The sequence below is a fragment of the Anomaloglossus baeobatrachus genome, chromosome 8 (genome assembly GCF_048569485.1).
Source record: "Anomaloglossus baeobatrachus isolate aAnoBae1 chromosome 8, aAnoBae1.hap1, whole genome shotgun sequence".
NCBI lineage: Eukaryota > Metazoa > Chordata > Amphibia > Anura > Aromobatidae > Anomaloglossus > Anomaloglossus baeobatrachus.
Window position 1 is genome coordinate 201,357,145 of NC_134360.1, and position 14,884 is coordinate 201,372,028.

The window sequence follows — 14,884 nt, forward strand, 5'->3', positions numbered from 1 at the left end:
CTGAGCTCTTAGGACCAGCTCACAAGTCCGCAGGAATTAACTGCTGCAGAGCTGAAGACCAGTGAACGTGAACCAGCTGACTGAACAATCCAGAAACCTCAGGTTGCTTGTTAGACTCTGTGGTGTGAACAGACTCTGACGACGCCATGCCAGTAGCTGTGTGCAGAGCCAAACATAGGAATTACAGCAACTTAATCATAAAATTTGTTAAACAATATATCAGCCCTACTTTTTAAAATAAATTTGTCAGCATCAATCCCCTGCAACACTCCTAGTTTGCAAAAAGGAAATTAACAAATGAATGGGGTCAAGGACCTGTGGAAGTGCCATAGGTATGAAATTGTCTTCGTCCTTGTTTGGCCTGCATCTGACCACAAACCCACTATTTTGTTTTACGGGATCAAATAAAAATGAATTTTTATGCTACGGTGAGTGACACTGATTTCCTTCTTATATGCAGGATCACGTTTGGGCAATTTTATTTCTAGCGCAAACCCAACCATATTTAATTTATCATATGACTACATTAGTGTTACCCTGGGTTCACATGTTCTGTATTCATCATGGATCCATTAGAGATCAAACACAACTTTTTTGTTCATTGTTAAATAACAGATGTCAGAGAGATTCATTTTTAAAATGTGGAGTCTATGGACAACAGGTCCGTTAATGGATTGCTATTTATCAGATTCATTAAGAAAATAATGGATCCATTACAAATGCAAGTACAGTGGATGGCTAAATAGCAATCCGTTAACGGATCTCTAGCGTCCCTGAACCATTCAGGGAACTTCTAGGTACTGCATGCTGTCACCGATGCAGGGACTACCCCCAGGGACCTGAAAACTCAATGCCGGTACCATTCTACACACATAACATCCCCAGTTCCCTCACCCAGACAGGGATGACTGACTAGTTAGGGACCCAATGGATGGCCACCTAGGTGGGGAGCCAATCCAGTCCACTAGCCAACATCCCAGGAGGGAGGAGACAGACAGTAGTGTCTCAAAATGGGGTCCTGTAACGGTGACCTGACGGGCACAGGAGAGTGGTTGCCAGGGAGGGTACAAAGAGATACCCCTGGTGTGGAGACACGGGGCTCAGTGGGTGCTCTCGTCCACTAAAACCCACCGCCTTTAGAAAGACAGCGTGGCTCAGGGCTCATTCCAACTGAACGCCGGCCTCCTTAATCGTGGGCGTAACACTACTCAGACAACACAGGGTGGGGGGAACCACAATAATTACACTTTATTGGATCCCCAAACAATTAACGGCACATAACACATAACCATCAAAACACACAAATGTAACAGGCAACAGAGTCTCACCCTTCCGCTGGCTCACCAGGGATTTAGAATGTCCATGCCTCAGAGGTTCCAGGGCCATTTACTCCAATCCAGCAGCACCCCGCTTTTGGCGGGCACCTACCAAGAGAGGAATAATGCCAGATTTAGGAAGCTGGCTGAGGTCTGCAAAGTCTGTAACAGGTGACTGAACTATCCCAACCTGAGTGTCCTCCTTAGGTAGTCCTCGTATGATGATACAATCCTGGCAGCCGGAGTCGAAATCCCTAGGCTGTGGATATGGTCTCCAACCGGAACCGGAGTCCCTAGATTGAAGCCATAAGGTATCTTGATCCTCTAGTCAGCTCCAAAGAGCTTAGACTGGATCCATCAGCATCCATCAACAACCTGGTGGCTTAAAGAAGTCCCTTTTATAGCCACAGCCTTCCACTTAGATACACTGCGTCCTCATCGATTGGTTGGACAAGAGCGCCTCTCCCATTGGATGAATCTCAAGCTGCATAGCCAATGTTCATCCAAATGATGTCTACAAAAAGACTGAGGATATCTACATGAAGTCTGCAAGTCACAGACTAGACAATGGCTACTAAGGTAATCACATTAGCAATACACAACTACAATACAATGGTTACTGGAAAAGTCTGGAGAACAATACGTCTGGCTTTCAGTGGCCAACACAATTACATGAGTCAACAAGAGTCTTGTAGAAACAATGAGGGACTTATCCCCCGTCTATAAACAATCTATCATCCTGTCAGGCTGAATGTTAAGAAACTTTAACCCACGAGAGTCACACCTGGAACCAAAGCACCGACGGGGCACAGGGCCCTAGGTTAGGTGGATGCTATAAGCAGTCTAACAAATACCTGCATAGAAAGGGAACCTTCATGGACTTGACTGATCCAAGAATCCGAGGGCACCAGCAGTATCGATTGAGCTAGGGACCGTAACAGAACTCTGACCCGACAGGATTCACACTGCCCGCCGTACGGACGAGAGCCTGACAACAAACAGGAGGGGACCCCCACATGCTCCAAGCTACGGGGTTCCACACAAGTAACAGAGAGATGTGGCCATAAATGGTGCAGCGGCGGCTACCTCTACTTAGCCACAACCCGCAAGGGGTGTCACGATATACAAACTCTTCCAAATCCCTTGTAAATATCTCCCTATGCAAAAGCACCCCCAGGGTCACAGAATCGGGCAACGGCCATGACTCGCCCACCCCAGGGCTATGGGACACCCGGTGCCGGGCCGGACTAGTCCGGGGGTCGTCAGTGGTGGAGGGGCCCGACTCCGTGACCCTGGCGGGAGTCAATTAATAAGGCTTCAGTGGGGGTGATTATTAAAGTTTGTATTCGTGACACCACCTGTGGTTTGCGGCTATTAAGCCGCCGCTGCTGTATGGGGCCTCCGGGGTGATGGAACGGCAGCAATGGTAGTACTGCTCCCCACAGGTGGAGCTGGACCCCGGGGCACCGGTTGGTGCTTGTAAGTGTCGATGTAGTTGCGGTGTAGTGCAGGGCCGCCAGGGCGATGAAAGGACTGGACACAAACAACAGTCTCTTTACCTTCTCCTCTTTTACTGGGCAAACGGTTAGTCCTGGGAGACCGTTACAGGTGGTATAGGGCTCCGATCGGCCTGGAAGTAGCTGGGGTCATCTCTTTTGGCCAGTCGAGTATGAGGCCTACTCCCTGCTCTTTCTCTGCTTCTACAGGACCCTGCGTCCGAGGTTTAGCAGTGGCCCTTTCGCTGCTGGGACTTGTGGTGCGTCCCGTTCCCGCGTGGTAGGCTGCGCAGGCCCTCTCAGGTGCTTCTCTGCTGGAGTCCACACCGGGCCTTGGGGATGCAGCTGGAACCTCGGGTTATTTTGGGGGCCAGGAGACCTGCAGTCCTCCTGCCCTTCGGATTCGGCTACCAGGGAAGGGTTTTAGACCCTGGCAACCACAGACTCCGATGTCCAATTTCTCTTCTGTGCCTCTCTGCCAAACCTGCTTTACTGGGCCAAGCTATTCCAGCTCCAGGCCCCAGTCCACAGGACAGCACTACTCTGAGTCTTCACTCTCCAAACGTCCCCAACAGACTGAACACTAACTCCTCCCTCAGGTCATGCTTGAGGAATGCTCCCTGGAACTCCAGGTTCAGAGCTCCCTCTGCTGGCCTGAGGGAGAAACTGCGCTGGATGTTGGTACTTACTGGCCAATGATTTCCCCAATTACCTACAGGCTCAGCATTAACCCTATTGAGGGGGCAATGCTGTTGTGGCAACCAGGTCCTGGGGCGCCACACTCACAGTACACCCATGACACGGCATCCCTGTATATATACGGCCCGGGACCGAATACCCCATAGCCCTAGGGTGACACAGCTTCATTGTCCATAATTCCCAGGTTAAAAAAAATGGATCCAGCAGAAATTAGTTTCTTAATGGATCTGTTCTAACGGATGACTACAGGACATGAGAACATAGTCTTACACTGCAAATCTTTAATACAGTTCCTACTGTACCACCCTATGTGCACCTTGTGTTTTATTCATAGGTTATAAAAAATTGCACCAAAAGAATTGTATTATTGCTATTAGTGTCCATGTGGTGTATTTAGACAATATTATTGTGGCATGTAAAAGTTTGAGCACCCTTGGTCAAAATTACTTTTATTGGAAATAGATAAGTAAGTTGAAGATGAAAATATCTCTAAAAGGCATAAAGTTAAAGATGACACATTTCCTTTAGATTTTAGGTAAAAAAAAATATATATATATTTAATTTTGTTACATTTGAAAAATTACAAAAAAAATGGGCCTATGCAAAGGTTTGGAACCCTTGGAGAATTGTGTACTCATATAACTTTGACCAAGGTTTCAAACCTTAATTAGCTTGTTAGGGTTATGGCTTGTTCACTATCATCGTTAGGAAAGGCTAGATGATGCAAATTTCACAGCTTTATAAAAAAAAACAACCTCCTCTAACCTTGTGCCAAAAAACAGCATCCATAGCTTCTTCTAAGCATCTGCCTAATTTGAATAAGAAAAACAGAGGTAAGAAGTGCTTTGTTAAAGTTTAATGTTAGAGAATGATGTTATACTGGGATGGTTGGGAAGGGAATTTGGACACACAAATGTAAACGCTGTTGGCTTTGAGGGCATAAGGGACCTGACAGGTTCCCTTTAAATAGTACATTTAATTTTTTATTTACATTTTTATTATTTTTATTTTCTCATTTAAAAACAATTTGTGTTTTAATGTTGCAAAATGTCATATTGAATAAAAAGCCACAGAGTCAGTAAAAACCTTGGCTGGTATGATGAAAGGAATAGGTGTGAAGCAATGCCTGAAATAACAAAAAATATTCAAATGAGAACACTTTAGGTAAAATCGAAACACTGTGAGTAGTAAGGTATGGCGTTAGGTGGGTGAAACTGGGCAATTGCCAAGGGCCCAAATCACGTAAGGGATCCTCTGCTAAACTCTTTACAGATCCAGTGGAACGAAAAAATCTGGCCTGGAAATCTTCTATTATTCAGCAGCTTTGTGACGGGCTAAAGCTATAACTGCTCACCTCTAGCACTGTGTTGCAACTTTTCAGTGCTGTTCACAGAGCCGTTGACCTCAAACCAGTGTTCCTCAGCCGGGCGGCCTTATCACTCTCTAGGTCCCCGTTCTACGCTGGCCAAACACTGCTCTCTTACATTACACATTACACCATACTGCATAGCAAATACATTACACTATTGTGGTAAGACCATTAATGTCTTTGGGCGCAGGGGGGTACACGACCATAGGTCATCCTCTTACCTAAAGTCCGCTTTACATGCTGCGACATCACTAGCGATGTAGCTAGCATTCGTACCCACCCCCGTTGTGCATGCATCATGGGAAAATCGCTGCCCGTGGCGAACAATATCGCTAGTACACGTCACACGCACATACCTTCCTAATGACGTCGCTGTGGCCGGTGAACAAACTCTTTTTTACGGGGGAGGTTCATGCGGCGTCACAGCAACGTCACACAGTGGGCCACCAATAGAAGCGAAGGGGCGGAGAGCAGCCGCATTAACGTCACTCCAACCTCGTTGCTGGAGGACGCAGGAACGCTGTTGTTCATCGTTCCCTGAGTGTCACACGTAGTGATGTGTGCTGCCTCAGGAACGATGAACAACCTGCGTCCAAAATGAGCAACGATATTTGGGAAAGGAACGATGTGTCAACAATCAACGATTTTTGACGTTTTTCGGTTCGTTAGCGGTCACTCGTAGGTGTCACACGCAACAACGTCGCTAACGAGGCTGGATGTGAGTCACAAATTCCGTGACCCCAACGATATCTCGTTAGCAATGTCGTTGCGTGTAAAGCGTCCTTAAGAGCTACATAAGAGATGCTTTTATTAAGGAAAAATACATCTTGGGTCTGGACTTAAAGTACACGTATTGCGAAATGTAAGTCCTTGCTGCCCAGCCCGTGGTCATAGGTTTCTATCTGCCCATTAGCCCCAGGAAATGTTTTAGATGGAGTGTAGGTTAGTAGGATGAACCTTTTATTTTCACTCACTTGAACAAACACTATACTTCTCCTTTTAGGGACCATCTCGGGTTATTTTGTTTGGAACACAAAAGATTAGACACACAAGACGAAATCTCCATCTCCACAGGAACCGCTGACAATTCTGATGTACAGGGAAACCAATTGTACACTTTGCTGGCAACCTGAAAAAGGAAGGTGAAGCCCAGAGACCTGAACCCCCCTTGTATTGAGTCTACAGAATCTAAATAACAAGGGGAGAATAGACTTCCCAGGACTGTGTTCCCACTCAATTAATTCTTCCTCATTCAATTCAAAGTTCAGCAGGTGTCACAGATACTTTGCTCATGTTAGACTCCATGAAACCAAATTAAGATGGAATAAAGAAAATTGCAAGCATGCAGGGAAAGCCTATTGTGCTTGGCTAACAGGGTGACATGTCATCCTCTTGAAATGACAGACCTGGAATTAAACGTACATCGAGGGCTGCAGATCTTGTTGAAAAAGCTGTATTTTTGAGAATGTTTTCTTTGAGGCTTTACAAGTATTCAGCTAATACAATTTTAATAGAGAAATATCATCTTAGAAGGAAAGTAAACTATGATATCTATTGATAGTCACATCATTTGTTGTGTTTCTCCTTTATTTTATGAGCGCAAGGCTACAATGGTGGCATCAGGGTGCATAAAATTACTGAATTAATGGTTCACCCAAAACAACTAATGAGCTGCAAAATATTTTCCTTTAATGAGTATTTCTGGCTCTAGCACAATGAAAGGACATGGTAGTAGACCCCTGGAGAAGAAATCTGCCAAGAACGGTGTGTTATAAAGCAGTATGAGTAATAGCTGGAATATTTAGGAAATACTACATAGCATTGTGGTCTGTATATATGACTTTGAAATACAGTTCATTAATGTTCTAACTACTTTAAATATTCCATATTTGATAGAAAATATATATGTTACAAATCAGCGCTGCCATAGCCGCAAGCAGCCTGCTGCGGTTCCTACTACGCACCGGCCGACATTGCGGCTACAGCCACTAGTTCTGGAAGCAGTAGGTAGGGCTAGTCGTCAGGTGCCTGTCACGCCAAGATTCGCGACTCGGCACATTAGGGGCAGGCGACGCGCTTCCTGCGTTCCAGTCCTGTTGTAGCAGCTCAGTGGGGTTAACTGGCCTGCGGCTGCTGCGCCTACTTTCTGGGTGTGCCCCCTATGCACACGGACAGTGTACCCCCGGATCCCTGTAGTGTTAATGTGGTGCCTGAAGCCACAGGGGTGCCACAACACAGACTCAGGCAGAGCAGACAGGGAGAGGAAAAATGTGAGATGCAGGAGAACACGGTTGCTGAGGGAAGAGCTCCAGGTTGGTGGGAACTTCAAGTCCCACCAGCACAATCTGCCGGGTGAGGGGATTACATGTCCCTTTTCCTACCTAAAGTTTCCGGGGCACAACAACAGACAGAGCCAGGAGTTGTGACTAGGATCCAGCCCAATAACGGACTCGCACTGCCTCGCATGGGAACTAAACCCAGGACACAAGTCTCTGTAGTTCTACAAGTTACAGGGGTTCACCACATACAGCGCAAGAAGGTCTCACATTCTCACAACACCGGCGGTGACCTCAGAGGTATCCGGGAATGGCTGGAGCCCACCACAGTGGGACTCGGCACTTCAACAGCAGTGTGTGACCAGTGAGTTAAAAACCTTGTACTGCACCGCCTGAGTCGTCCCGTTACTGCTGGCACCCTCACCATCACGCCCCCAGCGCTATCAGCGTCTGAGAGACTACTACCACCAACATCCTCCCTGGGGTGGGGCCTAGCTCTACCTGAGGAGAGCTGCAACACCCGAGCTGCCTCACCATCCACCCCAGCAGAGGAACACCCACAGCGGCAGCTAATATTGGCCGCGGACCTCAGGTGGCATCACGAACAACTACTCCGATCATCCCCATCCCCGTCTTTATTGACACCGCCGGGGTCACGGAACCGGGCAAAGCCAACGCTGCGACCCAGCAGAAGCACCGCAGCCCAGTGGCAAGTAACCCCTCGACCCCCTGGGCGCGTCAACTAACAAGGGAGTTCCTGGCCTGGGTGTGTGGACCATGGGGTGTTAACAGGGTTCACAATAGTTCTGGTCCAAGTGACGCCTAACATGGATCAGGCTCATATTATTTCATAGCCACCAAGCTCTGTATTATCTGTCTGACCTACGGGTTGCCAGCAACTCCTTTACCATCTTGGATCACGGTAGACCCCGACCGTTGATTAGGATATTCACTACCTTTATCCTAATTCGCCAGTCCCCCTGTATATACAGTATATATATATATATATATATATATATATATAAATAAATATACACACTGTGCTCAAAAAAAATAAAGGGAACACTTAAACAAGGATTTTGTATTTAAGCGTATTATATAGATAGATAGACAGACAGACAGACAGACAGACAGACAGATAGATAGATTACAATATATTGTATTGGAAGCATGAAGCCATGCTGGGACAGGTTTCTGACTTGCTAATTCTGTTCCAAGGTGATCTTAATTTAGAAAAATGTATTATTTTGGTGTATTGCAGTATATAAACTTGAAAAACACCTATACCAAAATAGAAGGCTTAAAGCATATGACACTACAGAATTAACACCACAAGAAAACTGCAAGCCAAAATTAAAAAATTATATAAACTTTATTCACCAAAAGATAAAAAACAGTCTCAAAAGAATGGAACAACCCAAGAGATGAATGGCATTGATATGGGGAACCCGCTACCAACCCTGGTATACATTAGAAACCCATCATTATAAGCTGTATAAATTAAATGTGGATCAAAGATAATAAAGAAAATAGAACATACTGTAAATATCACCAAAACCATATGTGATCTATAGGGTATAAGTTACATACTCACAAGTGTGAAAAATTTGTATCTAACTGAATATTGCATCATATATTCAAAGTTAATGGGCAAATTACCAGCATACAGGGTCCCAGGCCAGGGTAACAGTGCAGTATCCCCACACACCTGACACGCGTTTCTCAACCTCCGTGCTTCATCCAGGAATGATATAAACTTGGTGGCACCAGGCAATGTTGTTGGCAAATTGAGCATTTGTTGTAGTTGGCGGACCATGGTCTACACTCTTCTGCACTTACTGTGTCCAGTATATTTGTTTCAATGGTTTGATGTCTTGTGCATAATGAATGAAACACCATAGGCTTAAATCAACCCTCCACCTTGTGACTGAAAAGTAACTATACATTTCTCAAGCATAGTCCTCCTATCAGGTGCCCTGATTTTTTCTTCATCCTGCCTCTTCTGTCGATACCTGTGCTCCTTTCCTCCTGCTTCGAGGATGGTTGTCACAATGGCATGGAGTGTGCTGTGGTCTTGACCATGTCACCCCCTTGCTTTTCCTAGCCCACAACACAGGTATAGCTTTGACTTAAACCTACACCCCACAATCCAATGAGGTGACTGTGGAGACATGGGGCTCAGTGGGTGCTCTCGTCCACTGAAACCCGCCGCCTTTAGAAAGACAGCGTGGCTCAGGGCTCATCCCAACTGAACGCCGGCCTCCTTAACCATGGGCGTAACACTACTCAGACAACACAGGGTGAGGGAACCACAATAATTAGACTTTATTGGATCCCCAAAATATTAACGGCACATAACGCATAACCAGCAAAACACACAAATGTAACAGGCAACAGAGTCTCACCCTTCCGCTGGCTCACCAGGGATTTAGAATGTCCTTGCCTCAGAGCTTCCAAGGGCCGCTTACTCCAATCCAGCAGCACCCCGCTTTTGGCGGGCACCCACCGAGATAGGAATAACGCCAGATTTAGGAAGCTGGCTGAGGTCTGCAAAGTCTGTAACAGGTGACTGAACTGTCCCAACCTGGGTGTCCTCCTTAGGTAGTCCTGGTATGATGATACAATCCTGGCAGCCGGAGTTGAAATCCCTAGGCTGTGGATATGGTCTCCAACCAGAACCGGAGTCCCTAGATTGAAGCCATAAGATATCCTGATCCTCTAGTCAGCTTCTAAGAGCTTAGACTGGATCCATCAGCATTCATCAACAACCACCTGGTGGCTTAAAGAAGTCCTTTTTATAGCCACAGCCTTCCACTTGGATACACTGTGTCCTCATCGGATTGGTTGGACAAGATTGCTTCTCCCATTGGATGAATTTCAAGCTGCATGGATAATGTTCATTTAAATGGTGTGCATAGAAAGACTGAGGATATCTACATGAAGTCTGCAAGTCACAGACTCGACAATGGCTACTAAGGTAATCACATTAGCAATACACAACTACAATACAATGATTACTGGAAGAGTCTGGAGAAACAATACATCTGGCTTTCAGTGGCCAACACAATTACATGAGTCAACAAGAGTCTTGTAAAAACAATGAGGGACTTATCCCCCATCTATAAACAATCTATCATCCTGTCTGGCTGAATTTTAAGAAACTTTAACCCATGAGAGTCCATGTCGTCACAGTGACCATCATGGACGCATGAGGAACAGAACACTGCTCTGAGTAGAGAAGGCAATGGGAGGAAATCAGAAGGGACCAAGAAGGGTGACAATACATGTGAAATGTAAAGCCACTTTTCAGATCTAGGGTGCAGGATTGCTTGAACGGAGATGTCCCATAAAGAAATGTGCTGTTTAATCAAAATATAATTCCACAATAGGATGTGTGTGGAAAAAAAAGGTTGCCGTACAGAGATATACTCATAAAGGCACCTTTGATGTATCCACTGTAACTGCTTTTGCCCGACCATATAGAGCTGCTTTAGCTAATGGTAGTGTATGCTTTATATATTGATCGCAAAGAAGTCAGCAAGGGGACTACTTATTTAGAGATTGTGTGTGCTATAGCAGAGAACCAGGGCACAAATACAATAGAACAAGCTGATTGAAGTGACAGAACACAAAAACAAAAAAAAGCTCGAGTACCTTATCGTCAGGCACAGATAGTTATACGGCATACAACAGGATTACCATTATCCCCTTCATGATCTATTACGTACTTGTACATCATGTCCCTGTCTTTGATGCGGGCTGACACGCTGAGCCCGCATCTTTCACCACACATGACGGCTGATCTAATCAGTCGACATTGTGCCTTTAACATGGGTGGATCAGAGATCTGCCTGCGACTGTTAACTAGTGTAATCCTGCTGCCATTCTCTGACAGTGGGATTTAATACATAGAGACAGGGAGAGCGTCATTCCCTAGTCACATCAGCAGCCCATGACATGATCAAAGAGAAGTGTATCTAGAAGTGTATCTGTGGTGCCCCTGAGGCTCTGGTCGCCACAGGGTACTGCACCTCAATTAAGGTGCGGTATCCATCTCAGGGAAGGGGGGAGTTAATCACCGGTGTTCTACATTCACACACTACATGCAGCTCATGAGCCTTTTCACAGGGTGGGATGGTTCAGGGTAGGCAGGGGGGTGGCCATCACAATACAGGGCACTTCCCCAGTCACTGAAGCCAGCCACCTGGGGGGCGGGATCCATTTGGGGTATATATAGGTGCAACACACATCAAGGGAGATCCATCGGGACCATAGTTCTGACAAGATACCTCTGGAATTCTTTGACTTTACTAGGCTCGGGGTCTGGAGCGAGTGCTCGGCCAGGGTACCTAATGGCAGAGGGGAACATCATAGACTAGGGACATTCTCCTTCATTCTCTCTTCAAACACCGGTGAAGACCCCTTTTCTTGCCTGGGATTGATCAGAGCCCACGACGGCAGAGACTAGCACCTGGGTGCAGCTTTAATTCAGGGAGTAAAAGAACCTGGAACCGCAGTTGCTTGCCGACTCAGACTCTGATTGGCGACGCCGTTGTCCTGCGCTCCGGCGCTTCCAAGGGACCGCCATCCCCTGTCATCCACTCGGGGCCCGCTCCACCTGTGAGGAGCGACACCATCCCGGCTGCCATAACACCTGCCCTGGCGAGGAATTCTGCAGCGGTGGCTACCACCTGGCCGCATACCACAGGTGGTGTCACGACAAACTTTCCCCAAATACCCCGTTTCCCCACCATTTACTGCATGCCCGGGGGCAACGGAACCGGACAAGGCCACCCATTACAATGCCTGATCCGACCCGAAATGGCCCAGCAACGAGTAGGTTAACCACCTGCCCTGCGTGAGGCGCTGCATATCCAGCTCATCTGGTCCAAGAAGTGCACAGATTTAAGTCCAATCATGCAAACAACACAAGAGAAGTGTATCCAGCTCACCTGGTCCAAGGAGTGGACAGATGTGAACAGTAAATCTGCCTCTGTGATTCTGCCATAAAAGTTACCAAATGGTCATAAGTAAGAAGTTGATCGGTACTTCTTTAGATAATCGATTGAGCTAAAGGACAATACTTGTTTGCTGATTGTTGGTGACTTAATAACCTGTTTACACAGGACGACTACTCTTCAGATGAACAGTGAATGTTCAGTAATAGATCATACAATGTGCGTAAGCTGCCATTTGTTCCTGGCCGTGCTGATCCTGTTTACACAAGACGTTGCATTGCCAAGAATAAACTTTTGGGAAAACCGAAATATCATTAAACTTTATGAACGAGCGTTTTGCTCATTCATCGTGTCTGTTTAGATGGAATGATTAGCATGCCTAGGAAGATAAGAGCCTGTTAACCTCTTCCCACATTAGGACATGAATTAACGTCCTGGGCAGGCATCTAGGTTCCCTCCAAATGCGGCGGATGCTGACTATATTACATTTCCGACAGAGGCAGTTTAATGGAGCAGATGCCGTTGCGTTATGCGGGCGTCACACGAGACGATCTATCGTGCGATGTGTCATCGGGGTCACAGTTTTCGTGACGCACATCCGGCATCGTTCACGACGTCGTCTCATGTGACACCTACGTGCGACTCCAAATCAGTTATAAATCGTGGATCGTGTACTCGTCGCTCATTTTTAAAAAATTGTTTAATCCTATTTGCGCAGGTTGTTCATCGTTTCTGGGGCAGCACACGTTGCTCCGTGTGACACCCTGGGAACAATGAACACAGCTTACCTGCATCCCGCGGCTCCCGCCGGCTATGCGGAAGGAAGGAGGTGGGCCGGTCATCTCTGGTCATCTGCGTCCCGCTCATCTCCGCCCCTCCGCTTCTATTGTCCGGCGGCTGTGTGACGTCGCTGTGACGCCGAACGTCCCTCCTCCTTCAGGAAGAGGATGTTCGCCGCCCACAGCGACGTCGCTCAGCAGGTAAGTGCGTGTGACGGCGGTTTAACGACTTTGTGCAACACTGGCAGTGATTTGCTCGTGACGCACAAACGACGGAGGCGGGTGCGATCGCTCGTGCAATCGCATGATAGATTGTACTGTGTAAAGCCTGCATTACTCTGGTATTTCAGTATATAGTTTAAGCTTTTGTAGACTCAAGTCTCCTGAGAAGACTAAAAAATATAGAACACAATGAAAAAATGACTCAAAGAAAAACACAAAAATGAAAATTCCTTGGGTATTAAAGTGTTAAAATACTCTTTTTTGGAACAACTTACCAAACCCTCAGCATATCACTGTTTTAATAAATCATTCAATAAGGATTTTAATGGAAAAAATATATATATATTGCATCAAATTAGAAAGCCATACATATGTTAAAAGTTTATTTGCAGTGTATCTTTATATAAGGGATAAGATATAAGCCAGTCTGTTAACTCGCTGCTTCATCAATTAGCAGAAATGCTGATCTGGACAGATGAGGCGGTTCCACAGGCTGCCGTCCCCCGGTGGCCTTTGGCCAGACATCAATACTACGTGTTCTTTCTCTTTGCCGGAGTCAGGCCTCTGCCAACATTTCATTTTTATCTTCCCATTAACATTCTGGCTCATTGAGCCTCTGTGAACTATTTCTTCACTTCAAAAAGCTAAATCTGCACATGGATAAAGATAATGGGGAGAATTCATTAAGAATTATAGTATTTATATTATATTTATACACCAGTCTTAACATATTTTCACCGCGGACGGTTTTAGTTTTTTCATGCTTTTGTTCTCTTCTCCTCTTCTTCCAAGGTCTATAATTTTTTTTCCATTTTCTATCAATATTGCCTTATGCGAACCTGTTTTTTGTGTGTGATGAGTTATAGTTTAGAAAAATATAATTCATTTTGTAGTGACCAGAAAAGCCACTACTAATGTGTGTTCTGTATTATCTATGTGATTACATTTGGGACACCTATTCCCCACCTTGGGAGGAGGTCAATTATTTAGCGTTGTGCTGCCCTCTACTGCCTTGCTTTGGTATTGCAATTGATTTGAAAGCAAGGAAGTCGCTGTTGGGGGCGGAGCTTGAGGAGGGAGTTAAAAAGAAAAACCGATTAGATGCGGTTGAGTTGCTGTGATGCAGCAGAAAAAAGAGAGACCTCCATTGAGATATGCGGGGAGTGTAATTATCACACTATTCAGAGCGCCCCATTTCTGCAACAACAGAGTACTGAAAAACGCAGTTAATCCAATTGATAGTGACATCCATCCTCCCAAGGCCGGGATAGGAAAAACGCTTGAACTAGTCCACTGTGTAAGAGATCTCTTTATTTATTGCTATGAAAGGACTGTCTATTGGAAATGAAAAAACAACTTTGATTGACTAAAGATTGATTACAAGATTTAACTAAAGTTCCTCATTTAACCGTTTTCACAGAATCCTCGGTGTCTGTCTTCCTTCAGCGGCCTTATACCTGGCAGATATCATCACAGCTCAGTTTCCTATCTCTATTATTTTTCTCTTTATAATTTGCCACCTAACCTAGGGATTTGCTGGAGCCATCGGAGACACCGTGACCTGAACATCCTCTGAGGTAGTAGGCCCGGCTTCTCACAAGGCGGTGCGGCAAATTACAATTTGACCACATAATGTACTAAAAAATGAGAAAAAATTGATATGCGATGAAATAACACACAATTCTATCATTGTTTTTAGGTTTTGTTTTAATGGCGTTGATTGTGTGGTAAAAATGACCCATGAACATTTCATTTTGGGGTACATACAG